At 32.3% G+C, this 24,310-nt stretch overlaps 1 protein-coding gene across 1 annotated transcript in view; it reads right to left on the reverse strand.

The window, feature by feature from the left end:
* The window catches only part of LOC118181882 (zwei Ig domain protein zig-8-like), a 762,563-nt gene that overhangs the window by 540,123 nt on the left and 198,130 nt on the right, over positions 1 to 24,310 (reverse strand). The gene's annotated exons all lie outside the window — the stretch shown is intronic.

The raw sequence follows: 24,310 nt of genomic DNA on the forward strand, positions 1-24,310 counted from the left end.
ATCTGACCAAATTATATTGTTTCAGAAGTCTTGCGAAGAGTTTAAATGTGTTTCGGCAAAAGCAATTCTTTTCTTTCTATTTGTCTCGGAAATGTATGGCTTAGACCTAGGTTTGCGTCCATGATAATCGGCCTTTCGCAGCACTTTTCGTACAGTTTCAGGAGAAATTTACTTGTTGCTAGTTAAAAAAATGTCTTTTGCAATGCTTGCAGCAGAAAGTTTAGGATTTTGTTTAATTCGTAAAAGAATTTTTTTCCCTTCTCTCTGCGTTAGCTTCTTCGGTCTCCCACATCTTGGTTTTACAGCAAGACTACCAGTGCCAAGATAGTTTTGAATAACTCTTTGCACACTAGAAAATGGTTTTCTAATGGTTTTACCAATATAACGAAAAGTTTTACCTTCATCTCCCAATTTGATAATTAGTTGTCTCGTAACTAAAGGAATTTCTTTATTGGTTGTCATTTTCGTCAAAGAAAATAGAAATAACAACTTCCAATCAACGTGAAATTCGCTTCGGAAGTCAATTACCTCGAAAGTGTAACCTTCTTTGCATTCTCAAGTTTGAAGTTTAAAAGTTAGATAAAAAATCCCCCGCCTCCTTCGCGTTGTACGCAAACTTTATTGGCTTTGATTTCTGGCCACTTACTTTTTAAAAATTAGTGTGCATAAATTATTAAATATGAAAATATTACAGTTAAATAATTTCAAAGTCCCTTATTGAAACTAAATATTTAAAAAATAAAACTTTAAGAAACTACCCTTTTTGCACCTTAAAATTTGGATTTGATGTTACTTTTCTTGATGTACGCAGACTTTATTGACTAACTGTATGTACTGAAGGAAGATTTATATATATAACCATATGCATGGAACTATTATACCGTGGACTGAACCAGTCATATAAATTCGTGTTGCATTCGACCAAACTTACAACGAATCCTCAAATATGCTTTTTCTCGTAATTTTCTGTGTGTAAAGCAGTGATTTATCCTTTTAATTTTGGTTGGGAAGTTCTCTTCCTTAACAACTTACTCATCTAAACGGCTCTGTTGTGTGTCATAATCACTTACTCCTTCCCAGTCTGAGGTTTTCTCCATGGCATACTAATTTGCATCAAAAGAATCAAAATATCCCTCTTTCGCAGATCACCTGCAGGTGGTTTGTTTGTAATATGTACCCGCACAGTGAACTATGTATTAAACATATTCGGCTAATTAAGGCCAAAGTTCTTAAATATGTTTCCATAATATCGAAACTTCGAATTATGGCAAATTCGAATTTAAGAATTAGAATTATCGAATTTAAGAATATTTCCTGTCCTGATATACGACTTTGTAATTTTAGAATGCTTTTGCCTTTTCTACAGACTTGTTGATAAAATTGACTAACTTGTCGATAACGGATTACAGCAAGTTCAGAGCGGGATAAGTCTGGGAAATAAGATGATAATGATACAATAAAAATGTTTCTATACAACGAAACCCACGCTGTTAGTTTAAATGCACTTTGCCGAAAGTACGATTTTCGAAAGCACAAATTACACTATTCCAGATGTCATGTCATTTAAGAATATTTTTCCAATAGCCAATAGTTTTACTACGCCAACACCCTTAAATAGACAAATTTCGTTCATGATATTGACATTATACTTGCGCGGACATTTTAGAAAGATGATATATATACAGTACGGCTGTATAAGTCAGTTCAGATTTTTATATTACGTTGCGAAAACTTTCTTCAAAAGAACAAGTTAGTGTAAATATGTGAATAGGACTTCTTGAATCCCATTTGTAAATTAAAGAAAACTATACCAATTAATCGGGATTTTTAAACAACAATTAAAATATTATTCTGGACAAAATCGAAAATTCACTTTCAGAGTCTGGTTGTTCATTGCTTTTTTAGCTCTTCTAGCGTAGAAATGTTTTAATAACTCGATTCCTCTATAGGTCAGAATTTCTGTTCTAAAAGTTCAGTACATATTCGTATAATGTTGTCCAACATTTTCCTAAAGAGGTTTTATTACTTTTGTTTAAATATTACCAGCCTATGAATAATTTGAATAAATCAAATAATATTAGGATTATAGTTTCAAACTTCTCAGTATTAAAAAGAGTATGCATTTCTTTTCACCACTGCTTCCTCCTGTGTAACGTGCATAAGAGCCAGTTTCCCTTAGAAGGTCCTCCATAAAGGAATCCTTCCCCTCAGATAGCCCTAGTGTGCTTCGCCATAATCAGTTAAACCAAACTTTCCACCACCGATTTCCAAGCTAAATCGACTTTTAATAGCTGGTCGTTTGCAATCGACTTTACAATGTTTTAATAGTAGAATGCTTTTACAGCTATTTTTAACAGATAAGCAACCAGAGATTCAGAAAGTAATTTGCTTTAAAAAGGAAACTGGTTGAATAATTACTAAGCTCAAATGAATTATACTATATAATATTCAGATTTTAAGCGAATATGCGTATTTGCATTAAAATGGAAAAGTACACTAAAATTTTAAAATATGTGGGCTATAAAAATACGTAAAATGCTTTCCATTATTTTTTTTAATTCAAAATCTTTTCCATCGTAAGAAATTTCATAGAAATAAAATTACAAAATAATTTTCACTACTCTTTTAGAAAAGTGAATTCCCCCCTTGAATGCTATGCAGTTAGAAAGCAGAATAACCATAAAATAGCATAGATTTTGGCTGTTCTCCCAAAAATGAAACGACCAGCTACAGTTGGCGAAATTGAGCGCGAACCTCGCGTCGATATCTCACAAAGGTTCGGCCGTGGGAAAAAAGAAGTAAGCTTTTATTGAAGTCGATAGTGCAACGCAGGATTTTTTAAAGTTACATGAAAAATGTCAGAAATGCATCAAACAGAATATGCATATTTTATACGGAATTTTAACTTTTTATGGCGATGCACCGAAAGAAAGCTTTCAAAACGGGTACCCTTCATTTGCTGTTGAAAATACCTTGGCGTTATATAAAGTGTGACTAAAGTCTGCACTGTAGATAAATCTATCATTCATGTGAAGATAAATCAAAATAACAAAATTTTACAAAACGCTTTTATGAGAACAAGGAAGATTTTAGAAAATATAAATCAAAACCGTAATACTTTTTGGCAGATATTTTCCAAATAACCATTCTAACGTAGAACAAAATGTTTGCGGATGAAAAAAAATAACTCCTCTTAGCTTCGCTAAAATATCTGGAAGAAAATTTGTCAGTGTGCCTCTTTGTTTTTCTTGCAATTACAGATATTTCAGAGTAGCTTATAAAAGACATTTTTATATGTTTATTCATTTATTATTCACTTTCGTGTCAATTTAGAAGCCATTTAAATATCTGAAATTTTCTTAATCAACGTCCCATTCCAAAGTTGATTTCTTTTCCATCCACTCCTACAAATGCACTTTAAACGATTTTTATTAAAATAATTTACAATTTTATATGCCTTTTAGCTAAGCACCTGTCACATAATTTTACATAAATCCATATGAAGTAAAATAAATCAACGATCACGTTAAAATGAAAATTTGCTTTAATATTTTATTTTATGTAAAGCATTTATAGTCTTCTAAATATTAACGCCAAAGAGAATAAATGCGTATTCAGATTTCACACAGCACGTTGATGTAATTCATTGAGAATTTCGTATTAAGAAATGCATTTATTTTATAGACTACTAAATGTTGCATGGATCTTTCGGCTTTGATTATGCAATTACCATCTTTGCTATATCCCTGTCTAGTATTTTTCAGAGATTTTATAATCATGCAATATATCTTACATATGCAGCTAAAAATAATAATGATTCAAATGATGAATGTTATAAATTCATGGAACAGCCGCAAAGAGCTGTTATAGATCCCTAGAACTTCCCTAGGTTCTTTATAGGAAGGGCTGTTGTTGCTGCAAACAAAAAACACTGAAAACTTTAAAAATGTAGCTTATCAAATTATTTTAGCGCTAACACTTTCCTTTTCTAGTGAGTGCCATTATTTTCAGATAAGATAACGGCAATGAGAAGTAAATGATTTTTCAATTTTAATGGGATTTAAGAATTATAAAATTGCAGATTATATATTTTACTAAATCTAATGTCTGTAGCATATAAAATAATGGGTACTATTCTGTTTTGAGGGCCGTAAAAAAATTGCAGCGAAAATGTATGCGCAAAAGCGCCAAATTTAGCAAACGTGCCCATTTAACAGCGCGCCAAATCTAGCACATACGCGCTGATTTCAGATTGCGTAAGTTTATATAGTTCTATATTTCTTAAGACCGCATTGAAATACTAGTTTAATTTTTAAATCTTATTTTTTTTTTTTTTTTTTTTTTTTTTTTTTTTTTTTTTTTATCCTATGGATTTAACAATTAGGGAATTGCCCATGACGAAAACCCGGCAATATAATTTTGGGTAAAGTGCAGAATCATCCACTGCTTGACGCGATTTTAAGAACTGCACTTACTTGGTATCCATATGCACATCGACCTATTTTCACTTAAAAAAATCCTAGAATTGCAAAAAAATGGCACTGCGCATACCCTTGACTTTATCTATGTACACATCGACCTATTTTCACTTAAAAAGTAAAAGAAAATTGACAAAAATCCAATTGTTTTTACCCTTGTAAAAACCGGCAAACAAATAAGTGAGCGATTCTGCACTTTACCGAGAATATTTTCAAAGAAAAGACATCATTCATTATAGAAAATTACGTTTGAACGACCAACGAGATGAAATTATGCTTTAGCGATAAGTCGGTAGCGAAATAGCGATGCAGGCATCCATTCAGTTATGTTTAACAATTTTTGTATAAATTAAAATAATGATCTGAAATAGTTATTTACTCTTTTGCTTCCATTCTGTCATGTTTAAACTTTTTCATATAAATTATAATAATAAAAAAGTATTATATGAAATTAACCTTTCATCTAAATTAAAACATCAATCTTAGATAGTTATTTACTATTATACTTCCTTTCTTGCGGCAATTATTAGGGTTGCCGCAATTACTTTTGGCAGCATTGGCATCAACAATAGTTTGGCGATTTTTTACGGCCCTCGAAACCGAATAGTTATTTGTATTGTTAATAATAAATAATGTATTGTTAACAGCACTTAAGTATTTTGTAGCCGTGAAAGGAGGAAATATTGGCGATTTTATTGTTACAAATTAAAATTATGCCCATTTTTTAATTGTAGTTCTGCTTTTCAGGACCCTATCCCATTTAGCTACCGCTCAGGATCATAAAGATAATGAATTTTAATTTATAAAATTACATAATCAAAAATGTTATTTATTTTTGTGAATGTCAACTGTTTCAGTATATGTGGCATAATACTGCGTTTTTTATATGTTATCTAAACACAAATGATGGATGGTTCTCGACGTACGACTACTCTTGCGAATAAACATATCGGTAACCAGATCAAGTCCCCAACTTATCAACCCTGTTGAAACTGAAACAAAGAAATTTCAATAAATTAAATACATTATAATAAACAAATAGGTACTGATAAGTATACAACTTTTGCTAAATTACTTTGGTTTTACTTTCGCGCGTGAAAATTAGGATGAAGAGGGATCTTTTCTGAAGAGGGATTCATGTTAAGTATTCATCGAGTTGAACAAGAAGAAACTGACTACAGTTTGAAACTGAAACAATGAAATTTTGAAACTTGACTGAATTAAACTTTTTCAACAGGCTATTTAAAGTAGTTCGTTCGGTACTTACGTTTTAGCGCAACCACCTCGAATCTGGCGAATTTTTATAAATGAAAAGTAATCATGGCCACGTTGCTTGACTGAAGGAATATTTATGAGAATGGTCGTTTAAATAATTATTATACTTATGTTTGTCAGATTTAGCATATTCTGGAAAATCTGGGGACTTCTAGTAAGGTGATTGCGATAATATGTATATGTACCGTCCCTTATTACATTCACATAAGGATGCCAACGCTATTCCCGAAAACTGAAATATTCCCTCATCACTAAATAGAATGCTTCCAGCTTCCTATGCGGGACAAACTGAATGTATATGGTGGAGTCAAAACTTACTTTTTATTTTTTGTTTCAAACTTGAAACAGGAAAAGGGATTAGAGTGTTGAATCAAGCGAGTATGCATGCAGTAGTTTTAAAATAAAGGGGGGGATTACATTGGAGCAAAGGAGATTTCTTTCGACTCACACTTTCTCTCAAACATGCCAAAATATCGTAGTAATTTTGTCTTTTATCCAGCTCAGAGGAATAAATTCTTTGTGGAAAATATGTATTTCCTTCACCTGCTAGCTCACTCGAGATCTTTCATCCAGTCGAACTTGAGTTTCTTCTTCTTCAGGCCTGTTAATTACTTCAAGAGTCATAGCTGTGAATCAAACTCATTTCTACAACGTGAGATATTGACTTAGCAGAGAGCGTTCCAACCGAACAGCATATTTCTTCGTTTAATACTTTCTACTCGGTAGGGCACTTTATTTAACGAGGAAAACTTGGGTGATTTGATTGCAATCTGCGTGTAGGACATCGAAGGAGACTTTTCTGAGCAAATAAGGTTTAAAATTCAGTTGAACTCTGTGGTTTTTCCTTTTGATCAATGTCACAAATGTGTGCACAAATAAAAGGCTCTTGGCGATTTATACTTTGGAATACTGAGTGAGATTTTCGAAATCATTTTTCAGCCAGCTAACATGAAAAAATACATTATTTCAAAATGCCAGGCTCGTTTTACCCAATTCCTCCGTAACATTTTTGCAAGAATATAAATTCATAACATAAATGATAAGAACCTAAAAATTACCTGTTTAAAATGCAGGTCATGAGTTCTAATATGCTAATTAAAATGCTCATTGTAAAATTATAAGAAAGGTTTCGTGAGTAATGTGCTACTAAGTGCAATGCGAATGTCTTGTATCAAGTAATTCGATTTCTTAATTATTCAATCATTCACTGGATCGGTTTGCTGTTTACCACACGAATGAAAGCCACTTTAAAATGACCCCCACAAAAGCATCTCTTCCCTTAGGCAGATGGCCCACTAGCGGCCGAGCAGTAAAGTCGCTGAACACTGGTAGTTAGGTTCGAGGTTCGAATCCCGCGAACGGGCTGGCTGTATGAGCGTTTTCGTGGTTTTCCCCATGTGTAACGTGTATACGAGCCAGTTTCCCTTAGAAAGTCCTCCACGAAGGCATCCCTCCCCTTAGGCAGATAGCCTTAGTGTGCTTTGCCATAATTAAATACACCACACCACACCCTTAGGCAGATGGCTTATAATTAGATACCATCATTAATTAAACAAACAAAACAAACAAATCAGAATCTAATAATTAAAGGATATATTTTGCAATATTAATTGATGCTTTTTGTATCAAGTAGGATTCTATTAAAATTTCGGAAAATAGAGTTATTGGATAAATAATGATAGTTAACACGCAAAAGCTTGAAATGATAAAACTGATATTATTTGCAATAAAATAATTCCATTCGTTAGAAATGTTTCTGAAAAATCTAAGTTGTACGTAAAATCCGTTATTACTTCCTTGTAAGAATTAAAGGAAGAACTGAAATTACGAAAAATTCCGGGTATCATATTTCAAAGAGAATATCCATTTCGATCGCTATCGAATGTAATTTAACGATGTTTTTGCGTAACATTTGTACGTAAGGGCAGAATAAAGGGCTCTTTTCCCCAAACCAATTATAAAACTGATTTAATTCAAAAGAGATTTTTTTTTCGTGGCGTCTGTACGTACGTACGTACGTATGTATGTCGCATAACTCAAAAACGAGCAGCCTCAGAACATTGAAATTTTGTATATAGCACTGATAGAATATGTAGTTGAGCATCTCGTTTTTGGTTGCAATCGCCCGCATTAAACGCATATATATATATATATATATATATATACCCACTGTAACTAGGTTCAGTGAGCTCAGTTCTTTTTAATCTTATATGTTAGTAAATTGCGCATTTTTTGCTTTAAATGAGTGAATTATGTTGTTGTTATCTTCCGGTTAAGGTTTTTATACCTTTAGTTAATCTGCATGCAATATTTGTAGAATTATCAACAATTTAAAAGTTGCTTAAGTGCGCCTAATCCTAATTTTTATTTATCATAGCAGCTATATTTGTTTACATTTGAAACTTTGGCACTTTCAGTATCTTTTGCTGAGTGTGACCAAAATTAAATTTTCATTTTTCTGCACCGAAAAATCTGCTTTGTTGTCCGCTGGGCGAGTTGCTTGTTTTTGCGTAAAAACTCTAATTTTAACTGTAATTTGTTTTATTGTTTTAACTGTATTTGGCGTTTTATTTATTTATTTATTTTTTTTTTTTTATATTTTTCAATTTTTTTTAATGAAGATATTGAGGTTTAATGTATTTTTGCCTTGCTGCGAACTGAGAACAGAATTAATTGAATGAGAAATATATCTCTAATGAATTTCGAGGAAATAAATTTAAATGAAATGCAGCAAAATTTTCGTATAATTTAATATTCCGTACAAGGAAGTCATGTGGTGTACACATCAGATTTTTAATTTAAAGCAATTACGAGTGTTCAAAAGTCAAATGTGTATTCCAGCAGAAAGAGCCATCCATATAGTAACCTAAATTAGATTTGTGTAAACTCTATCTCTGGAAGATACCTGAACATTATATATATAAGCGGCTAAAGTGTGTGTCGCTGATAGTTTATTGTTGCCACTCGGAAAAATGAGCGCGTAAATTAACATTTTCGCAGTTTTTAATTAATATCTCGGCCGATTAAAGTCGTACGAAGATGAAAAGGGTATCTATGGATTCCGAGAATTTTTTGGAATCCTAGGATATGCGTCTCGAATTTCACCTCGGCGCCGTTCCGTAGATATTCGAGAAAAAAGAATTTGACACGTAGTCAAATCCCTCTAATAGGGAAAACCCAAGAAAGAAAGTGGAAAATGTAGGGAAAACGTAGCGAAAAAATAGTTTTTAATTAATATCTCGGCTAATTAAAGTCACAAGAAGACGCCAATGGTCAAAATGGCGTGCCACGGACCTGAGGAATCCAACGGTGTGCTTCGCTAAGCCCGGGAGCCAGCCGTTTCGGAGGAGATGGTGTTACTTCCCCCCGTATAAAGATGTGGCTTAAGTGTCTGTTTGTCGCCGATAGTTTATTGGTTGCTTGCGTAACTGTACTAGCCAACAGGGTTGCCGTTTCAATTGAGATGTAGACAATTTAATGTAAAACTTGCCTTTGCTATGACCATCAATAAGTCTCAGGGCCAAACGCTTAAGCGTGTTGGCAATTTTTTTTTTTTTTTTTTTTTTACCTGAACCTGCATTTGGACACACTCAACTTTATGTTGCGTGTTCAAGAGTTCGTAAAAGAACGGACGTAAAATTAAAAATATTAGATGGTCCTCTGCAAGGTGAGCTTAAAAATCATGGAAAGATCTACACAAGAAATGTTGAGTACAAAGAGATCTTTGACACGTGAATTAACATTTCATTATTTAAATCACCTTTATTCATTGAACTAGCTGTGGCTCTTAAGAAATGTACCGCCAGTGGTTTCCTTCATTGCACTTACTTTAAGCAATTAAGCAAGTAGAAGGGGGGGAAACCCGGTGGGGCAGTAAGCAAAGGGGCTTGCGCGCCGCCTGCCCTGGGTAATTCTGTTTGAATTAGAAGACACCTTTGCACAAATCATTTTAATTACAATTAATAATATCTAGAACAGCGGACATTTCGTATGACTGCTGGGCTTTCTAGTAAATCATATTCGGAGAATATTTTAAATTATATCTTATTATGATAGAAAGTCATATAAGAAAAACTTAAATTTGGGCTAGTTAACGTGTGTATTTGTTGACTATTCCTTCATTTGCTTCTAATTTATAATAAAGGGATCCGCATATTAGTAAAAAATAACTGTGTAAGGAGCAGAAAATAAAATTCATATTGATTTAATTTTTCACCTTAACTTTTCAAAGCAGTCTTATTTTCCTCTGTAACGATGTGCTGAAGCTCTACATACAATTTCCTTTCAGGCAAATTAAATAAGTATCCTGATATTAACTAACATTACGATCGAATTCAATGGCATTTAACCAAATACAGTTAAAATGTTTTCAGTTTACTTCCTAATTTTTAAAAGAAGATATTTATCTTTATTGCGTTTAAGCAGCAGACGAAGGAAAAAAGAAAAAACCTTGTACATGCTTTGGGATGGTTTAACTAAGAAACATTTAGAACTAAACTTTCGATGTATCATTAAAATATTTTTTATATATGTGTTAGAATAAGGAAACCGTTACATCTGAAAAGAAAAATAACTAAATTTATAAAGTTAATACCGAAGGCTTTAAATTTTTTAATTAGTTAAATTACCTTTCGTAGAAATTTGGTATTTGCAACAAAGAAGGTAAAGTGAATGAAATTCGTAATTTTACAAATAAAATTAGAAAATGAAATAGGTAATGTGGAAATAACATTTTTATTTACGCTTTTAAATACAAACATAATTATATAAGAATAAATCTGATTAATTTATTCTTTATTCTAATGATACAAGAATGCTAAGAATGCGTCTTAAAATCTCAGTTTCACATATTGCGGAATCAGGCAAAGTACTTTATCTTTATCAGATCGCAAAATTTATTAGTTTCAAATATTTTAAACTGTTCGCATGTTAGTATTTAAACAATGTTATCAGCGACGTATGGCAATTTGACAACATATGGAAATTTGACTAGAAGGCGAGTGCGAAATTTGGTTACATGTTTTATCCCAACGTGCAAGAGCGGTACGGCTAGGCAGAAAAGATTAGTGACATCGGAAAATCGATGTCTTAAAAGCGAAGAAAAATAGGTAACAATTCCGACCAGATTCGTTTCGTTGCCTCTAATTTGCTCGCTGTTTCAAATGCTTTCAGAATTTAGCAATTTTTCTGCAATAACCGCTACAGTACTTTTCTAGAAGAAACATTTTTCTGGAAGTTTCTCGCTATCAGAAGTCGCTATCTTCCCTTTGCCACAAATGGTGGCAACAATGCTATATAGAAATCATGTTTGTTCAGCCTCACAATCGTTCTGGCAACGACCAGTTGTGGCATACGCGACCGTAACCGCAAACCCCGAAGTTGTAATTGTATTCCGACATTGATATTCATCGCCATCTTGGTTAAAGATACATTTGCCAAGACGTATCATTATTACTTCACTCTGTTTCAGTTTAATTAAAATTTACGCAACGTGTGACTTATTTCAATGATCCCAGATATCCCAATTACAGTACACAGTAATCCGAAATATAAAGAATACAGTAACCGCTACATTATGCAGTAAAACGCAGTAGTTGCTGTAAGCATACCGTGGAGGAAAAAAGTGCTTGAACACTAAATATTTACGCAACAATTTTATTGCAAATGGTGTAAATTAACTCGTAGGAAATAACTAGTTGCCATAACTTATGTAATCTATAAAAAATGGAGTGTTTGTTGTCACCCATAATACACACATATCAAGACATGCAAATATTTTAAGGAGAAAAGTATTTTAACTAAATAACTATAATTTAAAATTCAATGAACCAAAACCATTGTTGTCTATAACAGCCTGTAATCTTTTGACATTGATTCTACTAACTTTTCGGTCCACCTTTCGGTTAGATCTAAGTTATACTTTCTTGGTTTTTAAAAGAATATTTCTGAATTCAGTTTTATTTGAAAATTTATGGTTTGTTCAAAAAGTATCATAAACTCTCATTCAGGTTGATATCAGGTGACTGAGGCGGAGTGTTCAGTCTTTTCGGAAATTTATATCAGAAAAATGCATGTCTAGCTGCATGTTTAGGATCATTGTCTTGTCGGAATCGGAAACCAAGTTTAATACCCAATTTGAGACAAGCTTTGAAATAAATATCTCGCAATTAACTCTACGTATTTTCTCGCATTCAAAGTTCCCTCAATTATAGTCAAATGATCAGTTCTATTCCAGCTCATATTACCGCATACCACAATGTTACCACCACCATGCTGTACATGTGGACGTACAATTTTAGGATTTAGAGTCTTTTCATTTTTGCTACAAACTATTTTGATGCCATCGGATCCAAGCAACCAAATTTTCTTTTATCAGCGAAAACAGTCTTTGGCATAGTTTCACATACGCGTTTCCTTCACTCCGGGCTTTATTTCTGAATTTTTGTAGGTAACTTCTCACGGTTCGAGGTTTAACGCAAATATCTGAACATGATGCAGGGTCATTAGATATTTCTACACAACTAATAAAAGGGTTTATTATTTACTCACCTTTTAATCATTTCGCTTTCTATTAAAGAACGTTTCTCTCCCGCGATCTTCGATACTTCCAGTTGATTTATATTTACTTATCAAAAAATAAACAGTTGATAAATTAATCTTAAAATTTTGCTATTTCAGGATAAATGGAGAATGAGTTCAAATGAGAATAGACTATAGCGAAGTAAAGCACTACGGTTTTACAAAATTTCTGAGTAAGCTATTCGTACGAGTTGAAATAATTCTTGCATTTAAACTTGTATTCCAAATTAAGATTAAGTTTGATATTAATGTAAATAATTACAGAGAGAATTAGATTTTTGTAGCGTAACTTGGAGCACTTGGGAGCACTTCATATGAACCGGCGAATCAGGGTGTTGTACGATGAAAGCATAGTAAATTCTTAAATTAATGTCTTTTTACAAATTTATTGTCTTTATTTATTGGCTATTTTACAAAATTTCAAACGACACTAAAATGTTTATACCTTCAAAATAAAAAATTCTTAGAACTAACATTTGTCAACACTTTTTATGTGTATATTGTGTGTTTTCGCCAGTAAAGTCTACTTGGCGAGATTTGCTCCGGCGAAACGGAAAAGTACCAAAAAAATTCAAAAAATCTTAACCCGAAAGTTTAACTTCAGACAACTGCTTTTTCTTTCTAAAAAGTATGTTGCTTTCTTCTTAAGAAGTTTATATCCATTCCTTATGATATCCACTCAGCTGCCCATATTATATCCATTCCTTATGATATCCACTGAGCTGCCCATATTATATCCATTCCTTATGATATCCACTCAGCTGCCCATATTATATCCATTCCTTATGATATCCATTCCTTATGATATCCACTCAGCTGCCCATATTATATCCATTCCTTATGATATCCACTCAGCTGCCCATATTATATCCATTCCTTATGATATCCATTCCTTATGATATCCACTCAGCTGCCCATATAAAACTAGACGTCTTGTAAAACATTCCACAAATTTTTTTTTCAAGACTCAGAGCTGTAAAGCATCAGATAAAAAGATTCAAACAAAGAATTTTAAAATTCATATGCATGAAATGTGCTTACTTCCCTTACAGCTGAATGCTTGTTCGTTCACTTATTTGTTACAAAGAACGGAATACATTATTTCTTCATAACTATGATCTTCCTACATTTCATTTAATGTTCAAGAATAAATGCACAAGCTTCTTAAGAAAATTCAGTTATAAATCAATAATGAATATTTTCTCCAGCGATTATATTTTAATTCATTGTTTTCAGTAATTGATTTTTTTTTTTGCCAGTGCTAGTTCTTACTTTTGGTTGAACCAGCAAATATCTTTAATTGTGGCATTCAAGAATTATGCAAAAGGCCGGTATGCAGAATTTCAAACTGCAGCATTTCTGATTCCTCTCCTTAAATTAAGTGTCATTAAAGTTAACAAATATGGTTGCAAAAATCACTGAGATTTTAAATGTTACTATGCTCAGCATTTTGGTATTTTAGAAAGAAATTTTCATATTTCCTTTTGCAATTTAACTTCCTGCGGTATATCTCAGATTTTATCGATTGATTGGTGCTGTTCTGTATAACGGATAAAATTTTGAGGCGATCTGATGAGGAGATGAAATGGATCGGAAGAAAATGGATAAAGGAGTTGTTTCCGGTTCAGAACCGAAGTTGTTTTAGCAAATAGAAAACCATTTGCAAATATTTTCTGAATTGCTGTATTTCTCAGTCTCCATGGTCTCGAAATGCAATTTCAGAATAAAACTAGGCAATCTACTTAGATATTTCGGTCTCCGTGAAATATAACCGAACCAATTTTGTTCAATTGCCTTCGCGACTAATTTTAATAACAATCTACTTTATTCATAACACGCACGATTAATCATCAGTGGTAAGTTTACAAATAATTTAAATCGACATTCAAATAGCAAAGTTTAGTCTATATCTTACATTTTAAGTCTAATTATTCTTAAAAATTCACTGTACATATTCACATACATAACGAAAAATGATAGGGAGCAGCTAATTGTTTTATTCAATCCCAAACATTGGCACCTCAAGCTACCTGAAGAAAACATCAGAAATACAGCCTTTAAACTATACACGAAACGGAACACATTACGAACTCACGTTTATTTAAAATCAGCCACAGCGAGTCTTTATGTAATACTAAAGCATATAAGGAATGGTGTATAATCTTTGCATGAGTAAGCGTAAAAAAATGACAACATAAAGCATACAAATTAGATAATATAAAAATTTAATGACAGTAATAATGATTCACATTTTTATTAAAATTTTCCTTTATATATGCTATGACCCGCATGTGCGCTGAGAGAAATTAGATGCATTACTGTGCACACCCTGTAAAAAAAAAAAGTTCTGTTTATCTTCAATTCTACTGGCCGATTGACGAAATTAACTTGCGTTTTCATGTCACCAAAGCACGACTTAGGATCAGATTTATATTCTTGTTCTAATATGGGTATTCTGAAACAAAACTAGACTTATTCTGATATGACATAGCAATTGTTTTTTCCATATTTCGATTCAAATTACGTCAATGTGCAAGCTTTGCAAAAATCGCACGAGGAGTTTTTGAAATATTAGCTCCCACAATTTTAGTTCCTCATTGTTGATTGAATTTGGTACGCATTTATTAATATCTCTTCTTTATTAAACTTACTCGATTTCTTCTTTCTCATTTCGAAACTGGGGTTCAATCCAAATAAAATTCCCGGCATTTTCTGCTTTGTTTTTAAAATTTGTATTTTTTATAAATTTTTCGAAAATATTTTTGAATTATAACCTATAATTTTCACCATTATTTTAAAGTAGATACATATTTAAGCATACCTGCAAACATTAGTGCTTTTTATTCAAAACTTCCTACAATGTATGCGAATTTACATATTGGCGCGTTTTGAATTTTAGCATATTTCTTATAAGCGATAATAGCGGGAAATATGCTTAACGGTCTTTGTTAAAATTATTTGAAAGAAATTTGTATTTTTAATAATTTTCGTAAATTAAGAATTTTGCCAAGTGCACTCGTGGAGTGTTAATTCTTGGAGAGAACTGAAAAATGTGCCCCAACATAAATTTTTAACTTTCTCGCTAAGTTTCTCTTCAGATTTTACAAATGCAGTGGTTTAAATGTTTGAGCATAATTTGAGTAATAGAATTGAAATACAGAAGAAAATCGGTATGTTATTGCACGGAAAGTCCAAACTTGTATCAAAATTACTACGTTAGAACAATGCTTACATATCAATCTAATACATATCCGAAGCCGCGCTTTCTAGGTATGATAAACGTAAGTTAAATTTCATCAATCGTTTATGTAGAACAGGTGATATAGGAATTTTATTTTGTGTGTGTGTGTTTTAAAAATGCATAAGGTATTCAGAAGTTTTAGTTTTCAGTTTAAATTTGCTCAGTGTGTACTATTGAACAAGAAGTGTAATATTTTTCAATTTTCTAGTCAAATAAAAAAAATATCTTGTGCCTCATAGAACGAAATGAGTATTAATAAACCGAAATTTCTCAGTCTAAATGGCTTGCAATTGCGTAACGGCTTATATTGCCATCCTATGCCTCACAAGGTTTCATCATTTGGCTGATCACATGAATGATAAAGGCTCTGCTAGCATACTTTATTCAACACAATGAGTGTACAAAATCAGAATGATTAATTATTGCTGACGAATTCTTAGCATGCCTTCGTAGTGTAATGGCCAGCACACTCGGCGCATATTCCAGAGGTCTGTGGTTCGAGTCCAAGAGAGGACATTGCTCATCTCTCATCTCTCCTGCTTTAAAAAATACTTAATGTCTCTACAAAGCTGTAGACGTTTCTGGCGTCAATACGTTAAGGGTCTCATACGCCTTAAACTTCATTATGATCTTCGAATATGTGACTATTGCAAGAATTGCAACAACTTATTTATTTTAAAAGCAATTACTTCCAACTTTTTATAGCTGACTACATAATATAGCTGCTTTAGGAACTAGTAATCAGAAAGTCTGTGTTGCCAAAAATATGTTTGTAATTTAATCCGCTTTGCGACAAAATTTTTCGTCCTGTTTTCACCTTGCGCGCATAATACTTTAAAAATGGCTAATGGTGCATACTTGAAATTGGATGGAATTCTTTATATGGGCACTGTTTTCAAACTGAACCAAATATCTGATGAATATTTTAATATTAAAAAATTTTATGCACGAAAACATTACAGATTTTTTTTAATAAAATACATTTTATAAACTCAACTTTAAATAAAATAAAACTTTAACATGAAATTCTTAGAATTTTTGATTCACAGTAGTTTCCAAATGTTATAAAAGCTATATATTAAATATGGAATTAAATTATGCAACATAATGTTTTAAACTGTGCAAGCAAGGTGGAAACATGACGAAAATTTTTGTCACAAAGCGGATTAAATTATAAAAATATTTGTGGCAACACAAACATTGTGATTACTAGTTCAAAAAGCAGCTATATTATGCAGTCAGCTGTAAAAAGTTGGAAGTAATTGCTTTTAAAATAAATAAGTTATCCGAATTCTTGAAATAGTCACATATTCGAAGATCTTATGGGTTTTAAGGTATATGAGTTCCGTTAGAGATACCTTAACAATCTCCTAGTCCAATATTAATCCAATATTAGCAAAATTTTAGCATAGGGAATTTTCATCGTAATTTTCATCCGTCAACATCATTTCATGATAGCATTTACGGTACAATTCATCATTTAATAAGGAATTTTCATGTGAAAGATAAATTAAAGCTCTTTTCCCATAGAGAATGACAACCTACAGTTTTTTGTGCATCATGGTTGTTGAAACTACAAGTAGCATAAGGTTATGATGCAGTACAACGTAGCATGTACTATAAGGCAAAGTAAGATAGCATTGAAATACTACATTATAGATATACCTGTCTCTCAAATTCTGGAATTCTTCATTTCATATAAATGAGTTTTTTTTTAATTAAACACATAGCCTCAGTAAATGATTAACAGTATGCAAGGTTCATCCAAAGTTTTCAACAGTTATCTTTAGTTAAAGCTACTTTCCTGTCTTTCCTAATTTCAGCTTGCTATTTCCTACCAGAATGTGTTTTTAGAATCGAGGTTAATGCAAATGAGTAAGAGCGGTATTTAAGTTGATGTTCCACTGACTTCGTTACAGACCCAGAGTTGCTGACTAGGCGCTTTCACCTTTTAGCTGCATCTATCTCTAAGCTATTACTACGCTCAGCCGTATTTCAGGCCCTGGATAACTTGCTATCTTATTCGATATTTAAGGGACAAGCAATTAGAAATCTTGATAGCTTCGCCTATATCTTTTTAGTGAAGCATTAGTTAAGTGTTTTTTTTTTCCTTCTTAGAGTTCAAGTCCAATTAGAGTCCTTGCTGTACGCTCTGAGAAAGGATCCAACTGTTAAGTTCTTATTTTGAGAAATAAAGTGTAATTAACCCTTCTTGAGGTATACGTTTCTGTTTCTCAGCTAAAGCGGTTATCCGCTTATCTGTTCACGAGGTTCCTGCACATTTAGCTATTAGACAAAATGTTGGAACCCCTATAGTACGATGAAACCTTTTCTTTCTTTTGTTGCCGTCCAGATGGTGTAGTGGTTAGGGAAGCCGACTGCGATACCAAAGAGCTCGGGTTAGAATCCCAGAGAAGACATGGCTATAAGTGACCGTCCCTTCAAAGAACGCAAAGGTGGCCCCCCTGTCAGGTGCCTCCATAATAAAGTGACGACCACGTCTGACCTTAGCAGTGACCAAACCGAAGTCGGCTTAAATAAAAAGTTATTTTATGAGGAACATTCTAGACATTATGTTCTTTTGTGCTTGTCAACCTCGGTGGATTTGTGTGGGTGATGTTCAATGTCGTTTTTAACCTCCTCGTCGTTCGTAACGCGTGTAGCGCGTTCAACTGAAACTTCCGCAGGGCAGTCGCGCTTCAAGCGTTTTTCTATATTTTAAAACTTTTAAACGTTCAAAACGCTTTCTAAATGTTTACTTGTTTGAGTTTTTATTTCTGTTTGTTCTAATACATCCTAGAGGGCAGTACTAATCAGACATTCTATTTCTAATTGAATTTGCCCCGGGTTTTATCAATATTACCGCCATTTTACATAAAATACAAGACAGTGAGAGGTGGCTTCAACGTCTGCTAAGCAGAAAAAGAGAAAAAATGAGGTTGTGAATTGGAAAGACAAAAAGGATATACGTTTGATGAGTACAGTCCAATAATGACTCGATGATGGATGTTGAAACACGAAAAAGAACTGTAAAAAAATCAATAATTGTAAAAGATTACAAAAAGATTACAACAACAAAATGGGAGGAGTGGACCGCCTGGATCAGATGCTATCAAATTATCCTGCTGTTAGAAATAAGCAGAGATATTATTATTTTTCCATTATGCTTCATTTCCTTATAATTTTACTTAATAATATTTATTGACATTTATCCACTACGAAAGTCATGTATCGAAAGTTATGATGTACAGAGAAAATTACATTACACGATACGAGAAACAGACGGCCGTTGGGGTGAAATTTTCACGGACAGGAGAGGACGGCGAAAGGGTTAATTATGAGTTCAGAAATAGTGATCAGGTTTAAGAAGTTATCGTTTTAGGGAGGTGGTCATTGTGAGTGACTAAAAATCAGAAAGTTTTATGCATTTTTTTAAGCAGAGAATAACACTTATTTTTTTCACTGAAAACGATTACTCAATACTATATCTATTAACATTTTTCTTCCGTTTTGTGTGATGTCGAAGACGTTACAGAAATAGGTCTGCATAAAATATACATACTTCTGTTAATAAATGTTAAATGAATCTGACCCCATTATATGTATATTTTATCCATACACATTTCTGTAACGTCTGCGACAGTGCTCAAAATAAAAGAAAAATGTGAGTAAATGTAATAATGAGTAATCTTTTTCGGTGAAAAATTTTACTTATTCGTTATATCCCGAGTAATTATACACTACTGTTAGGGAAATTAATTATTCTTTCCTTATGTGAAGTAATTAAAAGTAATTAACGCATTGTCTTTTTGTGTCAGATGTTATTTATGGGAAGAAAATATTCAAAATTCAAATAAAAAGGCAGAGATATTTTATTTCTTTTATTATTTATCTCATTATATTTTCTCCTTAACCAACTTCGTTAATTTTCTTTAATTTTTCATCATAAAAGCTTTTAATTTTTTCTTATTTTTTTGTTAAGGCAGACTAAGTGTGACAGTCTGAAATTGATTGGAAATTAGAGGGAAAACATGTTTACGATATTTTTTTAAACTATAATAAAAATATATGAAAATGGAAAGTGAAATGATGTAATACTAAGTTTTGTATTTTTTTATTTAATTTAAATATTTTTGCAAAAGCATAAAACATCTTTGTTTCATAAATTCATAAATTGCATGGCAACGGTATTTTAATTTTATATATCGTTTACGTCGCAAAATTAATATTTTTCAAAACCTTAGACGAAATTATAGACATTATATTATCAACAACCCCAATTAATCAACAAATTTCCTGCATTCATTAATACGATCTAGTCTCAAAATATGAGACCTTTAATTAGATTTATAAAAGGTACCTATGTGCTATCAGCCGCCCAGATGGCGTTAAAAAACGTTAATGCGAAAAGGTTTTTAATAATACAACAACAGTAAATTTCTTTGCTGCTCAGATGGTATAATGGTTACGGGTGTCTACTGCGGTACAGAAGGACCTGGTTGGAATCCTGGAGAAGGCATGGATGTTTGTAAATGCATAGTGTCTTTGCGGCATGGGAGCACTCTAAGTACATAGTGAGCTGAAAGTACTCTCGTCTTGTTTGGTGGAAGGAGAAAGGGGCACCCTCAGATACCCCCCTCCCGGGGTGCTCTTCCTCAAAATTAGGGTGGAAGTAGAAGTCCAACCTCCTTGAGGCTCTGCCAATCATTCTTCTATGAAATCCATGAACAAGACAACAACAACAAAATTAATATGTTGTCAAATAAAAATTGTGTAAATGACTATAGAATAATATTGCGTTTATAGTTGAAATTCAATCTAATAAAAATGTAGATATTGCATTAAAACTGCATGAAATTTAACAAGTTTTAAAGAAAAGTAAAAAGATGCGGAATTAAAAGATTCCAGTATTTAATGATGAAATCTTTAAACTGGTCAGTTAGAACTTAAGACATAAAACTATTAAAGTAACTTATTTAAAGACTAGAAAGTAAGAGAGGTTTGGTTTGGTTTAATTTTTGGTTTATGTGATTACCTGCAAAGCCTTTTTGGAGAACGTTCTAAGGGAAACTGGCTCGTATACACGTTATACATGGGGAAAACCACAGAAATGCAGCCAGCCCGTGCGTACAATTCGAGCCTCGTTCTGAATTACCAGTTATCGCTCGGCCGCTATTGAGCCTGAAAGTATGTGAGAAAGTTTCTAATTTATTTCAAAATTTGAGGTGGCAAACATTTCGGACAGACAATACTTTGAAAATGTATTCTCGCTTATTGTTTGTTAGCTTTGACAAGTTTGCTTATATATTCATCGTTACTGAAATCACCGATCAAACACGAATTTTTAATTCTAGATTTGAAGTAAAATTTTGAAATGGTTTAAGGTGAGATGCAATTTTAGATTACAGTCATTCTAAATTTATCTTGCCAATGGAAAGTAAGAAATATGAATCTTGAATATTGTGTAGCATGAATAATATATTGAATCCAGGTTGTATATAGGCATGTGTTTTATCCAAATAATTCACAAAAAATGTCCTCGCAGATGCACAGTACATCAAGATACACATATATGGAAAGTAAGAAATATGAATCTTGAATATTGTGTAGCATGAATAATATATTGAATCCAGGTTGTATATAGGCATGTGTTTTATCCAAATAATTCACAAAAAATGTCCTCGCAGATGCACAGTACATCAAGATACACATATATGGAAAGTAAGAAATATGAATCTTGAATATTGTGTAGCATGAATAATATATTGAATCCAGGTTGTATATAGGCATGTGTTTTATCCAAATAATTCACAAAAAATGTCCTCGCAGATGCACAGTACATCAAGATACACATATATGGAAAGTAAGAAATATGAATCTTGAATATTGTGTAGCATGAATAATATATTGAATCCAGGTTGTATATAGGCATGTGTTTTATCCAAATAATTCACAAAAAATGTCCTCGCAGATGCACAGTACATCAAGATACACATATATGGAAAGTAAGAAATATGAATCTTGAATATTGTGTAGCATGAATAATATATTGAATCCAGGTTGTATATAGGCATGTGTTTTATCCAAATAATTCACAAAAAATGTCCTCGCAGATGCACAGTACATCAAGATACACATATATGGAAAGTAAGAAATATGAATCTTGAATATTGTGTAGCATGAATAATATATTGAATCCAGGTTGTATATAGGCATGTGTTTTATCCAAATAATTCACAAAAAATGTCCTCGCAGATGCACAGTACATCAAGATACACATATATGGAAAGTAAGAAATATGAATCTTGAATATTGTGTAGCATGAATAATATATTGAATCCAGGTTGTATATAGGCATGTGTTTTATCCAAATAATTCACAAAAAATGTCCTCGCAGATGCACAGTACATCAAGATACACATATATGGAAAGTAAGAAATATGAATCTTGAATATTGTGTAGCATGAATAATATATTGAATCCAGGTTGTATATAGGCATGTGTTTTATCCAAATAATTCACAAAAAATGTCCTCGCAGATGCACAGTACATCAAGATACACATATATGGAAAGTAAGAAATATGAATCTTGAATATTGTGTAGCATGAATAATATATTGAATCCAGGTTGTATATAGGCATGTGTTTTATCCAAATAATTCACAAAAAATGTCCTCGCAGATGCACAGTACATCAAGATACACATATATGGAAAGTAAGAAATATGAATCTTGAATATTGTGTAGCATGAATAATATATTGAATCCAGGTTGTATATAGGCATGTGTTTTATCCAAATAATTCACAAAAAATGTCCTCGCAGATGCACAGTACATCAAGATACACATATATGGAAAGTAAGAAATATGAATCTTGAATATTGTGTAGCATGAATAATATATTGAATCCAGGTTGTATATAGGCATGTGTTTTATCCAAATAATTCACAAAAAATGTCCTCGCAGATGCACAGTACATCAAGATACACATATATGGAAAGTAAGAAATATGAATCTTGAATATTGTGTAGCATGAATAATATATTGAATCCAGGTTGTATATAGGCATGTGTTTTATCCAAATAATTCACAAAAAATGTCCTCGCAGATGCACAGTACATCAAGATACACATATATGGAAAGTAAGAAATATGAATCTTGAATATTGTGTAGCATGAATAATATATTGAATCCAGGTTGTATATAGGCATGTGTTTTATCCAAATAATTCACAAAAAATGTCCTCGCAGATGCACAGTACATCAAGATACACATATATGGAAAGTAAGAAATATGAATCTTGAATATTGTGTAGCATGAATAATATATTGAATCCAGGTTGTATATAGGCATGTGTTTTATCCAAATAATTCACAAAAAATGTCCTCGCAGATGCACAGTACATCAAGATACACATATATGGAAAGTAAGAAATATGAATCTTGAATATTGTGTAGCATGAATAATATATTGAATCCAGGTTGTATATAGGCATGTGTTTTATCCAAATAATTCACAAAAAATGTCCTCGCAGATGCACAGTACATCAAGATACACATATATGGAAAGTAAGAAATATGAATCTTGAATATTGTGTAGCATGAATAATATATTGAATCCAGGTTGTATATAGGCATGTGTTTTATCCAAATAATTCACAAAAAATGTCCTCGCAGATGCACAGTACATCAAGATACACATATATGGAAAGTAAGAAATATGAATCTTGAATATTGTGTAGCATGAATAATATATTGAATCCAGGTTGTATATAGGCATGTGTTTTATCCAAATAATTCACAAAAAATGTCCTCGCAGATGCACAGTACATCAAGATACACATATATGGAAAGTAAGAAATATGAATCTTGAATATTGTGTAGCATGAATAATATATTGAATCCAGGTTGTATATAGGCATGTGTTTTATCCAAATAATTCACAAAAAATGTCCTCGCAGATGCACAGTACATCAAGATACACATATATGGAAAGTAAGAAATATGAATCTTGAATATTGTGTAGCATGAATAATATATTGAATCCAGGTTGTATATAGGCATGTGTTTTATCCAAATAATTCACAAAAAATGTCCTCGCAGATGCACAGTACATCAAGATACACATATATGGAAAGTAAGAAATATGAATCTTGAATATTGTGTAGCATGAATAATATATTGAATCCAGGTTGTATATAGGCATGTGTTTTATCCAAATAATTCACAAAAAATGTCCTCGCAGATGCACAGTACATCAAGATACACATATATGGAAAGTAAGAAATATGAATCTTGAATATTGTGTAGCATGAATAATATATTGAATCCAGGTTGTATATAGGCATGTGTTTTATCCAAATAATTCACAAAAAATGTCCTCGCAGATGCACAGTACATCAAGATACACATATATGGAAAGTAAGAAATATGAATCTTGAATATTGTGTAGCATGAATAATATATTGAATCCAGGTTGTATATAGGCATGTGTTTTATCCAAATAATTCACAAAAAATGTCCTCGCAGATGCACAGTACATCAAGATACACATATATGGAAAGTAAGAAATATGAATCTTGAATATTGTGTAGCATGAATAATATATTGAATCCAGGTTGTATATAGGCATGTGTTTTATCCAAATAATTCACAAAAAATGTCCTCGCAGATGCACAGTACATCAAGATACATCAAGATATATTTTTGGTGTTAGGGTTGAAATATCTTGAATTAAAT

Source organism: Stegodyphus dumicola, chromosome 6, assembly GCF_044657685.1.
Source record: "Stegodyphus dumicola isolate Sdum_Otavi_A_Nest chromosome 6, ASM4465768v1".
Lineage (NCBI taxonomy): Eukaryota > Metazoa > Arthropoda > Arachnida > Araneae > Eresidae > Stegodyphus > Stegodyphus dumicola.